The 14,176-nt window shown below is 38.1% G+C and overlaps 1 protein-coding gene across 5 annotated transcripts in view; it reads right to left on the reverse strand.

The window, feature by feature from the left end:
- The window catches only part of znf148 (zinc finger protein 148), a 56,034-nt gene that overhangs the window by 31,363 nt on the left and 10,495 nt on the right, over nt 1–14,176 (reverse strand). The gene's annotated exons all lie outside the window — the stretch shown is intronic.

Genomic DNA, 14,176 nt, shown 5'->3' on the forward strand with positions numbered 1-14,176 from the left:
GCTATTCAAACAAACAGAATATTTCCTAATTAAGCACAAGTAACACACAGTTCTCTAAGGCGGTGTTTCTTAAACTCTGCTCCTCCAAGTGTTTAGGACTTCAGTTCCCAGAAATTCCAGCCAGCTTACCAGCTGTTAGGAGTTTGAAAAACAAGGAAATCTCAATTCAAGACACTTGAAAGTCTCTAACTAAAGGGAATCCTAGTAAGATAAAGCTACACAGCTAAAGTCTGTACTCATACTGCTCAAGACATTCTGATTACTAGGAATATTTCAAAATGGGATATTACTGAACATGAAAACTCAAACTGTGAGCATGAAGTTGACCTTAGACTCTCAGAGGCCAACACGCCAACACAAAATAAATTGAATCAGACAAGAAGGAAATGCCCAGATATCATAATTATACCGCCTCCTTGGCTGGGATTTGGGATACTTCTAGCCAAAGTACCATGGATGTGAATGTATCCAGTGTAACTTAAATTTATAAGTAGGGAATATCCTTCTAAGTGAGATGTAAATTCTAACTGCACCCTTTTAAAATAAATTTCTGTTGAAAAGAGTTAAAAACAACCCCCTTGATGTCACGAACACACAAATGAAAGTCTCCATTATCTGTATTTGGTTCTCATTAAAATCAATGTTAACTCATGACAACACAATATGACTGCAGCTAACTTAAACTGAATATAATCCTAAATGTTTTGTTGTTTAAAAAGCTGGAAAATTAAACATTGCTTTGAGAAGCAGAAATCATAAGTACAAGTAACTATTTGTGCAATATTTCGTTTCTCAGCTGCTTTTCTTAATATTCATACCCATACATGTATATTTGAACTCAATAACTGACATTCACTAAAGGGCAAAACTAACCAAAGAAATAGGAGTGTTGTGTTTTATACAGGAAGAAAAAGGATAAACATGGGGTTTTGCAGGCAGCAGCTGAAGAAGTCAAACAGAATGGGAGGCTACTGAGAACTGTCCATGCCCTGCACTTCTTATTTTGTTGTGTGCCTTCAAAGTAATTTCCAACTTATGACCATTCTAAAATAAATCTATCAAAGGATTTTCCTGGCAAGATTTTTTTCAGGGGGTGGTTGTGTTTGTCTTCTAGGCTGAGAGAGTATGATTTGCCTAAGGTCACCCAGTAATTTTCCACAACCAAGTGGGGATTCAAACCCTGGGCTACAGAGTTCAATGCTTAAACCACTGTACTATACTGAGTCTCTAGAACAAAGGAAACATGAACTGGAAGATGCATTTCATATACGTAGACCCTCCACAGCCACAGATACTGTATCCATCAATACAATCATCCACAGCTTGAAAATATTTAAAAAATCCAAAAGCAGACTTTGATTTTGACATTTCATATAAAGAAATTTTATATTATATATATATAAATGTTATTAGGCCACTGTATATAGTAGGGCTTGAGTATCTTTGAGGGCCCTGGACCCAAACTCGAGAAAGCTCTTGCTGTAAGGCTTTAATGACCCTGAACCGGTCAGCTGTGATGGCCTGGATGAGGATGAACAAACTGAAACTGAATCCTGACAAGACAGAGGTATTCCTGGTCAGTCGCAGGGTCAATAGGATTGCAACCTATGCTAGATGGGGTCAAACTCCCCCTGAAGGCATAGGTCCACAGTCTTGGGGTCCTCCTGGACTCGGCGCTGACCCTGGAGCCTCAGATGTCGGCGGTGGTCAGGAGGGCCTTTGCTCAGCTAAAGCTTGTGCGCCAGCTGCGCCCGTACCTTGAAAAGCCTGATCTAGCCAGGGTGGTACACGACTTAGTTACATCCAGATTAGATTTCTGTAACGCGCTCTACATGGGGCTGTCCCAGAAGAGCGTTCGGAAACTTCAACTGGTGCAAAGGTCAGCTGCCAGATTGCTCACAGCAGAAGGGTATAGGGGAAAAACTACTCATCTCCTAAAACAACTACACTGGCTGCCAGTTCATTTCTGGGTGCAATTCAAGGTACTAGCTTTAGCCTATAAAGCCCTAAATGGTTTGGGCCCATCCTACTTATTTGATTGCATCTCCTCCTCTGAGCCCACATAGGGAGATTGTCAAGAGAGGCCCTACTTTCTGTTCCACCATCGTCTGAAGCTCAGCTGGTGGGAACATGAAAGAGTTCTGGAACTTCCTCCCAAAAGAGGCTGCCATTTCGGAAGCAAGCAAAAACCTTCCTTTGGAAGCAGGCCAGTAGATTGACAGTCATTGTGATGTACAATATGTGAACTATATAGCGGACCTTTGGCAATTGATTTGTTTCACAGCATAAAGGAATAGGACACTACATGGGTACTACTGATATGTTTTTAATTTATGTTGCTATGCTAGTTTTATACTAGTTGTCATGGGTAACGGGAGTTCATAATGTTTAATGTCTGAAATTGTTAATTTCTTATTCATCGGGGTTCATATTCGTATTTTTTGTTTGCGACTGCTTTGATTTTTCATACTATATGCCGCTTTGAGTCCCATCATGACAGAAAAGCGGGATAGAAATAAATAAATAATGGAAAAGTACAATGATTCTTTCTTAGTCTAGTTTGTACTTTTCTCCATTACTCCTCAACTTCAGTTCTCCATCTCTGCTCTGTTTTCTTTTTCACTTGCATTTCCATTCATGACTTCTATTCTTACTATCACAATCAGACTAGAATTACTTCATTATATCAGGGCAAGGAAAGAGGTTTCCTTAAAGTTTCACTTTTCCTAACACAAAAAGGAGGCATCTGAACTGCCAAAAGATTTCCTACATCAAAGGCTAGAAAATGTAACAGCATGAACAAATTCAGGTGGTTTAAATTTTAAAAAGAAGAGAACTATGCTTATCCACAGGTGAAGACATTGTATATTAGAAAACCCTTTAAGTCTTAGCTGTACTATTTTTAAAAAGTTAGAGAATTTGACACAGGCAGAAACCAGATCCAGTCTGATTTTGGAAACTAAGCAGGGTCACAGGTACTATGGGCTATATTTCAGAGGAAGGAACTTGCAAAAATGCATCTAATTATGTGCCTAACAAAACCCAAAGAACAGGTTAACGTTAGTTGACGGACAACTTGAAAGCACGCATGCATACACACACAGAGTACTATCAACAAAATGCACTGCAAATTTAAACTCTCAATTACTCAATTCTCATTAGCCTAGTCAGAAACTTGCTCAAGTTTAGAAAGTGATTATTTAAAAGTTGTTTGTATAGCTACTGTCTATGCCTAACCAGGCTGTCCAAGATGACAATAAGTGACAATAAATGACTCATCACATGGCAGAAGCCAAGGAAACAGTAACTATGTTTAAGTGTATTTTAATGAACCTCTTGCAATGTCAGGCATACTTCAAGTTTAGAAATATATATATATTGGCAAAATCACAACCTTTAATTTTTTTTAAAAAAAACCCTGAATTTGTTTATAGCAAGAATGGGCAATCTGATGCACTCCAGATATTTTGGACTACAATTTCCATAATACCCAACTTCTCGCCATGCTGTAGTCCACAACATCTCATAGGTGGTAGCTATTCAAACCTTAACTTCTTGAGTCAGAAATTTATATATAAATTGAAAGTTAAAGAATATCTAAGTAATTTCTAACAAAGCCATATACAAAATATGAATAAAGTTTTATTTATAGAAATAGTTTGCTGAAACAGCAGCAATTACAAAACTCTGTCTTAGATCAGCTAGAAACTGCACTGCATCTGCAAAGAAAAATATTTCCAAAACAAGCTGACCCTTGACAGAATACTTGCTATTATACACCATGTACTAGCTCTGCTAAGCTAATATGCTCTCTGGGACAAAAAACCAACTTTTAAAAGCGATCTTTTTTCTTAGTTTTCAAAAACTATTATTCCACTTGCTTGAGTAATCCTACCGCTTTACCATATAATGACAATTTCTTTCATTTTGTAAACAAATATTGATTCAATACCTTTTTTCCAAATTTCTTACATTGTGTCTGCCTGTCTCACAAATACATACAACAAACAGCAAGATGATTTTTGAACCATTAAACAGCACTTCAGACAAGCACTTCTAGGACACAGATGTTAATTGAATCTGTTTATTACACACACTTACATGACTAATATATTAAAATACAATAGCAAGAAATCCTACATCGGTTTGAATACATATCTTATAGACACATCATATCATCTTTCTCTTTTATTTTAATATTTCTGTTTTATCAGCTACTCTATTAGACATATTGAACAGCAAAATACATTTACAAAATCTGCAAGTTAGATCCACAGAAAAGCATACTTTTCTACAACCTATATTCCCCCTTTCCCTCAAACCCTGACAGTCCTCTCCTGTGGGTTGAGCAACCTTGTAGATTGCATAGGATGTAGAAAGGAAGGCTTAAGTGGAAAAGTTGAATCCCTGAAAATTGGGCAGAGGCAATTTCCTCCTCTCTTTGCAAAAGTACTAAAGAAGCTACCTGCAAGCTGACCCATGTCTTTGCATAATTTCAAGCTGTGCTACTCTAATGTACTTTACCGAAACACATTAGAAAAAGTTGCAATGTGCAACATTGTTTTTATAGCCATGTGTGTAATAAAAATATTAAAACAACAAGATCCAAATCAACATTATAGAAATCTGACTGCTGGTTGAATAAAGAATCATTAAGTTTCCTAATATACCCCGAAACACACTTCTGGATATTGTAAAACTGTTTATTCCCCCTTTTATGGTTTCCTATTGATACAGAAAGCAAGCAAGTTGCAGAAAGTAAGGATATCAAGAATGTGGAGGAAAAGTAAGAAAGAATGGAAGGATGGGCTTGCTCATGAAGAACTGAGGCATTAGAATATTTGCCCCTGCTCTTGCTATCCAGTGCCACTACATCACAATAGAAAGGGATGCTTACTAGTCACACAAGGTCGGTTTTATTTGTTTCGTGGTATACTGTATTTGATCATGATCAAATTAGTTGTCACTTGATCAGAATTGTAAGGAGGCTTAGTCAGGTTCATCCAACAGCCTTTATACCATAGCTATCTCCCTCCCTTCCTCACATAACAATCATAGTACAGTGGCCTTCCACATTTGCTAAGGTTAGAGGCAAAGGACCTCCATAAAATTGTGAAAACGGCAAATAAAAAAGTGGAGTTTTGACCTGAAAGAACACTTCTCTACTAATCTTTTAGAACAGTGGTTCTCAACCTGTGTTGGTCCCCAGATGTTTTAGCCTTCAACTCCCAGAAGTCCTAACAGTTGGTAAACTGGATGGGATTTCTGGAAGTTATAGGCCAAAACACCTGGGGACCCACGGGTTGAGAACCACTGCTTTAGATCCCTAGAGTGATCCTATGGCTAACTTCTGCCAGAAACTGACGAAAAAGTCATGCTGGAGGGCCCAGAGATTCATAGAAATAACAAATTAATTACATTCATGCATAATCAGATCCACAAAGATCAAAATCACAAATACCGTGTTTCCCCGAAAATAAGACAGTGTCTTATATTATTTTTTGCTCCCAAAGATGTGCTAGGTCTTATTTTTTAGGGGATGTCTTATTTTTCCATGAAGAAGAATTCACATTTATTGTTGAACAAAAAAAATGAACATTTATTATATACTGTACAGTCGTTGTCATCACAAACCAACATAACCAAACCAGACAAACTATGACTTCTGTCAAGAATGTCTTGTTACTACTGTATAAATATAAATAACTAGTTGTGCCCAGCCACACGTTGCTGTGGCAAAGTGGTGGTGGTATTGGTTAAAAATTGTGTAATTTTTATTTGACGTTATTTGTATTTTATATAAATTTTATTGCAAGTTATCTTTTTATTATATTTTATTATTTTCTTGCATTATTTTTAGTTATTTTCTGTTATAGTATTTTATTGTATTAATTTTTAGTGTTTTTAATTATTTTTTAGTGTTTTTTATTATTTTTTATTGGGTTGCTAGGAGACCAAGTTGGAGGAGCTTAGCCTTCTAACTGGCAGCAATTGGATAAAAGCAATTATTCCTCTCTCTCTAATTAGGACTTTATTTTTCTTTTCTTTTCGTCGTATCAACCTAGAGCCGTGGATGATGGGTTGTGTTGTCAAATTTAGAGGTTGGGGGCCTGTAGTTTTGTTGTTTTGTGGGTCACCGTGATGCCATCACTCTTTTATATATATAGAAGATATAACATTTTAATATATTATTACCATTATTTCCATGTAAAACTGGTATGTACATTTACCGATCCTGCAAGTTCTGGTGTTCTGTTCAGCGGGCATGCTTCCAAACAAAAACTTTGCTAGGTCTTACTTTCAGGGGAGGCCTTATATTTAGCAATTCAGCAAAACCTCTGATAGGTCTTATTTTTTGGGGATGTCTTATTTTCGGGGAAACAGGGTAAGGAGGATCAACAGAAAACAATTTGGTGAAGAGAAGCAAAGGTGCAATGATACCAGAAGTAGGACACTAATGTAGCCACATAATCACCTGAATATTTTTTGCACAGAAACACATCATACAAACTATTGTGAATGCACAGCAACTCATTAGATCAGTCAGAAAAATCCAAATAAAATCGCCATCTCATATTCTGCTTTTTTAAATTTATGTAAAAATACTTCATTCTTCATTATTTCTCTGCAGGACTGCAAAATGGCACTGTCATAGGATGGGGCCGTTGTTTTTTCTATTTGAAGAAACAATTAAGGCAAATAACTATTAGTGCTAAAGGTGCTGATATAGGGAAGGTTTCAGCAAAGTTATACATTTTGTTAGATTTCCTCAGTTGGATAAGAGCCAAAAGACTACAGATGGAATAGTTGCTTTGAGAAATGTGTTCATCTCTAGGGTATAATATTCTTCCCTGTGGACTCAAATTCTATTTTCAGGACAAATGGGTTTCTCCCACACAGTTACTATTTGCATTTTTGGTCTTTTATAAAATGGCTCTGCACAACACCTTTAAAACAGGTAAGCAATCTATAGGACTGGTTGTCTTGCTGAAATAAAAAAATAATGTTAATAATATTGCTTGGAATCCTAAGGGTCTCATTTTTAAGCTCTCTTGGGCTTCCTTTCTGAGTCATCTGGAACTAGCAGTTCTACAAATAAAGTACTTTGCTATTAAAACACACTGTCAGTTAACTATCTGATATTCAGACTGGTTGATAAATTGATATCTTTGACCATATAATTTATTTACCATCTCTTTCAATAGTTTTATACTGATGTTAAGGAGTGTTTTTCATCTCTACAACATACAATCCTAAGAAGTCTTCCAAAATGCAGTAACACTTCATAGTACAAAATCATTTCTGTGATGACACGGGATGGTTTTGATTTGGGAGAAACAATACCAAGAGCATTGCTTTATTAGTTATCATTGACCAGGCCTCAGAGGGAGAGAAGAGGCAGTTTCTGCTGGACTAAATCCCTTGCTCCATTGCCATACCCTTCCTTGTGGATGGTGTGTTTAGACTGTAAGCAGGAGAGGGAATGCCGTGGATGTAGCATACCTGGATTTCAGTAAGGCCTTCGACAAAGTCTCCCACGACCTTCTGGCAAACAGACTAGTAAAATGTGGGCTAGACAAAACTACAGTTAGGTGGATCTGTAATTGGCTAAGCGAACGAACCCAAAGGGTGCTCACCAATGCTAATAGGAATATATTTTCATAACCTGTTAAGATTATGATTCCAATATGGTTAAATATTAGTGAAGCAGTAAAAACGCAGAAGACTAGGGGTTTATGTGAGCAGAGGTAAAAAGAAATTAAACAATAAGACAAAATATCCAGCCTCCCTTTCCCTTTAAAAAGTCATGTGCATAAAATAAGCATCAGAGACATCAAATAAAATAGCAAAAATATGTTTACTCACAATCTTGTATGATGATGGTCATACAGGCAAAAACATCTTAGTTCCAAAGAAAAACAGTTCAGGAAACTACATATCTCTTAACAGACAGGAACATCAGCATGGCATGGTCAGGAGCAAAGAGGAAGAGACAGGAAGAGGCATCTGTACATCACTTCCTGTGTGTCCCTAAAAAGGATACACCCATTTCCCATTTCATATGCAAAACCCCCTAAATGGTGTCATCAACTCTGGAATGCAGCTTGTCAGGTTACTAAGCAACAGACATAACTAACTACATAAACCATCCCACATTAAAAACGCATGCATGATTGCTTAGATAACCCAACAAATGCGTCGTCCTCATCTTGGAAAGAAGTCACGAGTGGAGTGCCGCAGGGCTCCGTCCTAGGCCCGGTTCTGTTCAACATCTTTATTAATGACTTAGACGAAGGGTTAGAAGGCACGATCATCAAGTTTGCAGACGACACCAAACTGGGAGGGATAGCCAACACTCCAGAAGAAAGGAGCGGAATTCAAAACGATCTTGACAGACTAGAGAGATGGGCCGAAACTAACAAAATGAAGTTCAACAGGGACAAATGCAGGATACTTCACTTCGGCAGAAAAAATGGAATGCAAAGATACAGAATGGGGGACACCTGGCTAGACAGCAGTACATGTGAAAAAGATCTTGGAGTCCTTGTGGACAACAAGTTCAACATGAGCCAGCAATGTGATGCGGCTGCTAAGAAAGGCAACGGGATTCTGGCCTGCATCAATAGGGGAATAGCGTCTAGATCCAGGGAAGTCATGCTCCCCCTCTATTCTGCCTTGGTCAGACCACACCTGGAATACTGTGTCCAATTCTGGGCACCACAGTTGAAGGGAGATGTTGACAAGCTGGAAAGCGTCCAGAGGAAGGCGACTAAAATGATCAAAGGTCTGGAGAACAAGCCCTATGAGGAGAGGCTTAAAGAACTGGGCATGTTTAGCCTGCAGAAGAGAAGGCTGAGAGGAGACATGATAGCCATGTACAAATATGTGAGGGGAAGTCATAGGGAGGAGGGAGCAAGCTTGTTTTCTGCTGCCCTGCAGACTAGGACACGGAACAATGGCTTCAAACTACAGGAAAGGAGATTCCACCTGAACATTAGGAAGAACTTCCTCACAGTGAGGGCTGTTCGGCAGTGGAACTCTCTTCCCCGGACTGTGGTGGAGGCTCCTTCTTTGGAGGCTTTTAAACAAAGGCTGGATGGCCATCTGTCGACGGTGCTATGAATGTGATTTCCTGCTTCTTGGCAGGGGGTTGGACTGGATGGCCCATGAGGTCTCTTCCAACTCTACTATTCTATGATTCTATGATTCTAGGGAAATATTTTTCTCATTCTTTTTCTTGAACAGTGATGGTACTATGATAACAATGATAATCAGTACGGTTTATATAGTTCGAAAGAGAGTTGTCTTCAAAATGGTTTAGAAGTCTTTTTTTACATTATTTTTTATTTTGGTTTGGAATCCTGAAAGAAACACTATAAACCTCTAAACAGGGAAATGATATAACAGGCTAGAACAGTGGTTCTCAACCTGTGGGCCACAGCCCAGCAGTGGGCTGCGTCCGAGAACGAAATTCCGGTCCACAAACCCCCTTCCTCTTTATTTATTTTATTAATTTTATAACGACTAAGGCTCCTTCAGGCAGGGGGGAATCTTTTTATCCCACCGCTGCCACCAATTTGTGAAGGAGGGTAACCTAGAAGACCCAATTAATAACGAATAGATGTCTCAAATAATAAAAGATAACAGCCACCGATTAGTGGAAATGCAGCCACCACTGTGTCGAGAGACACCTTTAGATTATAAAAGTGCTCAACCCCCCAATAGCTCAGAGGAAGCCTTTTACTTTATTTGGTGTTAAAATGGTAGCACAATTGTGCTGAGGGAATCTGTAGATGACAGAGGCTTTGATGTAAAAAGAACAATATCAAGTTTATTCAGGCACAAGCTTGGTGGTTACAAAAGATGTTTCACTTAGAGGTATTCTTATTACAATACTAGAATGAGATGAATCAAACTCTCTAAAGCAGGGGTCCCCAAACTAAGGCCCGGGGGCCGGATGCGGCCCTCCAAAGTCTTTTACCTGGCCTCACCTTCAGTTTTATAATATAATACTTTTATATCAGTTTTAATAATATAATATATAGTATATACATATAATATTGATAAAATATTATAATGTTATACAATATAATACTAATAATAATACCATATGATAATATTAATTATATGTTATATATTACATATAATATCACAGTATAGTGGTATAGTTCAATATAGTAATATATAATACTAATATTGTGCTATGGTAATAATATAATATATTGTATGTACATAGTACAGCTGCTCTGAGTCCCCTTCGGGGCGAGAAGCGTGGGATATAAATGTAGTAAATAAATGTAGTAAATAAATAAATAAATAATTTTAGACTCAAGCTCGCCCAAAGTCTGAAATGACTTGAAGGCACACAACAACAACAATCCTAATTAACTAGACTATCTCATTGGCCAGTAGCAGGCCCCCACTTTCCATTGAAATCCTGATAGGTTTATGTTGGTTAAAATTGTTTTCATTTTAAAATATTGTATTGTTATTTCATTGCTGTTGTTGTTTTGCACTACAAATAAGACATATGCAGTGTGCATAGGAATTTGTTCGTATTTTTTTCAAATGATAATTCGGCCCCTCAACAGTCTAATGGATTGTGGACCGGCCCTCTGCTTTAAAAGTTTGAGGACGCCTGCTCTAAAGTATCACTTCTTTTACTTAAAGTAGTTAAAACCTCTTCCTCTTCTCCTTTTAAACTGTTACTTCAATGGATCTCTGTGAGTCCAGCTGGGATTGGTTCCCAAAGTCTGAAATTTGGACTATCCGGTGACTTCAAACCACAGTCACCCCTGTGATATACTATCACAGATTCTCTGTGCCTTTCCAGGACACAGACTACATTAAATAAGTCACCAAACTTATTTAAAACTGACTCAAAATGAACAATTGAGTCTCCTTGATCCCCTCAACCTGGAATCAATCTTCCCTGTGCCTCAGCAGAGCACAGACTAAGGCTTCACTTTTAAAAACCTCTTCACTTCTCCTCCCCTCGGCAGATGGCTCCGCCCACATCTCCATGGCAACTGCCTCAGAGGAGAGCCACTAAATGGCTGCCGCCGTCTCACACCTACCCAACCAAAACACAAGCACATAGTTAAACACAACAAACATGAATACAAAACTCATACTTCATTACACCGCTCCTTTCCACAGAGTTGACCATTGCATTGGATAGACCACATCATCTCTAGATTACTAAATATAGTTTTCTGTGGACTAGCAGGTGACAACTACTTGATGGTATATGTTCTGTATCAGAAACTAGAGCTGATGTGGTCTATCCAATGCAGTTTTCTGAATCAGCATCCCAAATAACCAAACCAAATCTAAAGTTGACCAAAAACTCATTCATAATCCTTTCGGTACTAATGTTGGAGAGTGGGCCCTAGTCAAAGTGGTCACTAGTCAAAGTGGTCCCTGGTCAAAGGGGGCCCTGATCTAAAAAAGGTTGGGAACCACTGGGCTAGAGTAACAGAATTTGGGAACAAAAGTCAGTAGAAAGAATGTTCAGCTACTTAGATGATGGCATCTAGTCACTGTAAGATCTTCCTACCTGAGCTTGCCGGGGGATCTCAAACCTGGTGTTGGAGTCCCAGTGGCTCATTGTGTTGAGGGACTTCAACTCAGGACTTCATGACAACTATGGGCCTATCTCAACTAGTAAATGGCACCACCCATGCAGCTGGTCACTCTGGACCTAGTTTTTTCTATGGGATGGGAAGGTGACGGTGTGCGGGACTTGGCTATAGTCCCATTGTCATGGATCGATAACTACCTGATCAGGTTTAGAGTTACCACTGCCCCAATCCTCTGCGGGGAGTGGGACCAATTAAGATGGTTTGCTCCAGGAGGTGTATGGAACCCGACAGGTTCCTGACGGCTCTTGGAGATTGTCCTGCCATGGCGATAGGTGATTCTGTCGAAGCCCTGGCAGACCTTTGGAATGGAAAAATGACTAGGGCAGTTGACATAATCGCTCCCAAACACCCCACTCACTATGCAGAGCTAGACCAGCACCTTGGTTCAATGAGGAGCTGGTTGCAATAAAGAGGGTGAGACAGAGGCCAGAGCAAAGTTGGTGCCAGACTCACAGCCAATCTGGCCGAGCACAAGATACAGCAAATTTAAAGGCCTACTCCATGACAAGCCTTGAAAAGCCTGATCTGGCCATGGTGGTACACATCTTAGTCACATCCAGATTAGACTATTATAATGAGCTCTATGTAGGGCTGACCCTGAAGAACGTTTGGAAACTTCAACTGGTACAAAAGTCAGCTGCCAGATTGCTCAAAGGTATAGGAAAAGAACGACCTTTCTCCTAAAACAACTTCACTGCCTACCAGTTTGTTTCCAGGAACAATTCAAGGTGCTGGCCTTAGCCTATAAAACCCTAAACAGTTCAGGCCCAGCCTACTTACCGGACTGCATCTTCTCCTACAAGCCCACATGAGCTCTGAGTTCATCAGGAGAGGCCCTGGTCTCGGTCCCACCATTGTCACATGTGCAACTGGTGGAAACAAGAGATGGCCTTTTCAGTGTTGGCCCCAAGGCTCTTTAAATCCCTTTCTAAAAAGGTTAGAACAGCCCCCTTGCTGCTTTCTTTTCGGAAGAAGGCCTTCCATGAAGAAGGTAAGTAGGCAAATATCTACCTTTGATGTGCAATGTGCAATTCATATACTGCAGACCTTCAGTAATGGTGTATTTATGGCTCATAGGAATTACAATCATAACCAAGGATTTAAAAGAAATGGAAGAGGAAAATATAATAGCGTTAAGGGATAAGGTTAAAAAGCAATTATTAGAATATGAAAATTTAAATTTATCATGGTTTGGGAAAACTGCATTAATAAAAATGAAAATACTTCCAAGGATAAATTTTATATTCAGAATGCTACCACTCCAAATTACGGAAAAAGAATTTGAATAAATGGCAGCAAATGATAAACAATTACTGTAATGGTAATAAGAGAAATAGGATAAACAAACAATTATGGTATAGACCACAAAAGGAAGGAGGATTAGCACTCCCAAATATAAAACAATATTATGAAGCTAATAGATTAAGATTGGTTATTGAAGGAATGATAAACAAGGACAATATAGAATGGTTAAAAACAGATTCTGAAAAAGTAGAGGAAGAAATACGGAATATATTTTTTAAGGATTTCACAAGAAAGGAAATTAGGGAAATTGGAAACCCAATGTTAAAGAATGTATTAGACATATGGATTAAATATAAGAAAAAGTTAATACCGGAGGGTTCAAAAATAATTACAGTTATAATGAAAAGGAAGTTCCCTAAAATTTTAAAAAATATAATGGGTAAAGTATTAAGGGAAAAAACCTAGACAAAATAGGGGACTGGACTAAGAATGGAATGAAGAAGGAAAAGATAAAGGAGGAATTTGGGGAAACAAAATTGACATGTTCCATGGAGTTCAGCTAGAACAATGGTATAAGAATTGGGTAAAAAATAATAAAGAGGAGAAGGAACCTAACCAATTTGAACAAATAATACAAAATTGAAGGGATACAGATTATTATAAAAAATTGAAAGGTGTAACGGGTAGAATCTATAGAATATTGGGTGGAATAAAAGAAGGAGAGAGAAAAAATACCACTCTTAAGGAAATATGGGAGGAGGAGTTAGATGTGAAAATAAATGAAATGGAATGGTCACAATTGTGGAAACAAAGGCACTTGAAAAATTTATCAATAAGAGTTAAAGAAAATTATTATAAGATAATTTGGAAATGGTATTTAACACCATTAAAAATGTCAAATATTAATAAAAACCATCCAAAAAATTGCTGGAGAGGCTGTCAGGAAGTGGGAACATATATACATATGTGGTGGCATTGTAAATATGTAAGGAAATTTTGGTATAAAATATTTAAAAAGATAGAGGATATAATGAACATCAAACTGGAAAGAAGCCCTGGTATTGCATTATTATCAATTTATAATAACAATAAGATGGATAAAAAATAAAAAGAAGCAATAACAAATTTATTGACAATAGCAAGAATGCTTATAGCAAGGAACTGGAGAAAAGTAATACCCTGTTTCCCCTAAAATAAGACATCCCCAGAAAATAAGACCTAGTAGAGGTTTTGCTGAATTGCTAAATGTAAGGCCTCCCCCGAAAGTAAGACCTAGCAAAGTTTTT

Source organism: Anolis carolinensis, chromosome 1, assembly GCF_035594765.1.
Source record: "Anolis carolinensis isolate JA03-04 chromosome 1, rAnoCar3.1.pri, whole genome shotgun sequence".
In the NCBI taxonomy this organism is placed as follows: Eukaryota; Metazoa; Chordata; class Lepidosauria; order Squamata; family Dactyloidae; genus Anolis; species Anolis carolinensis.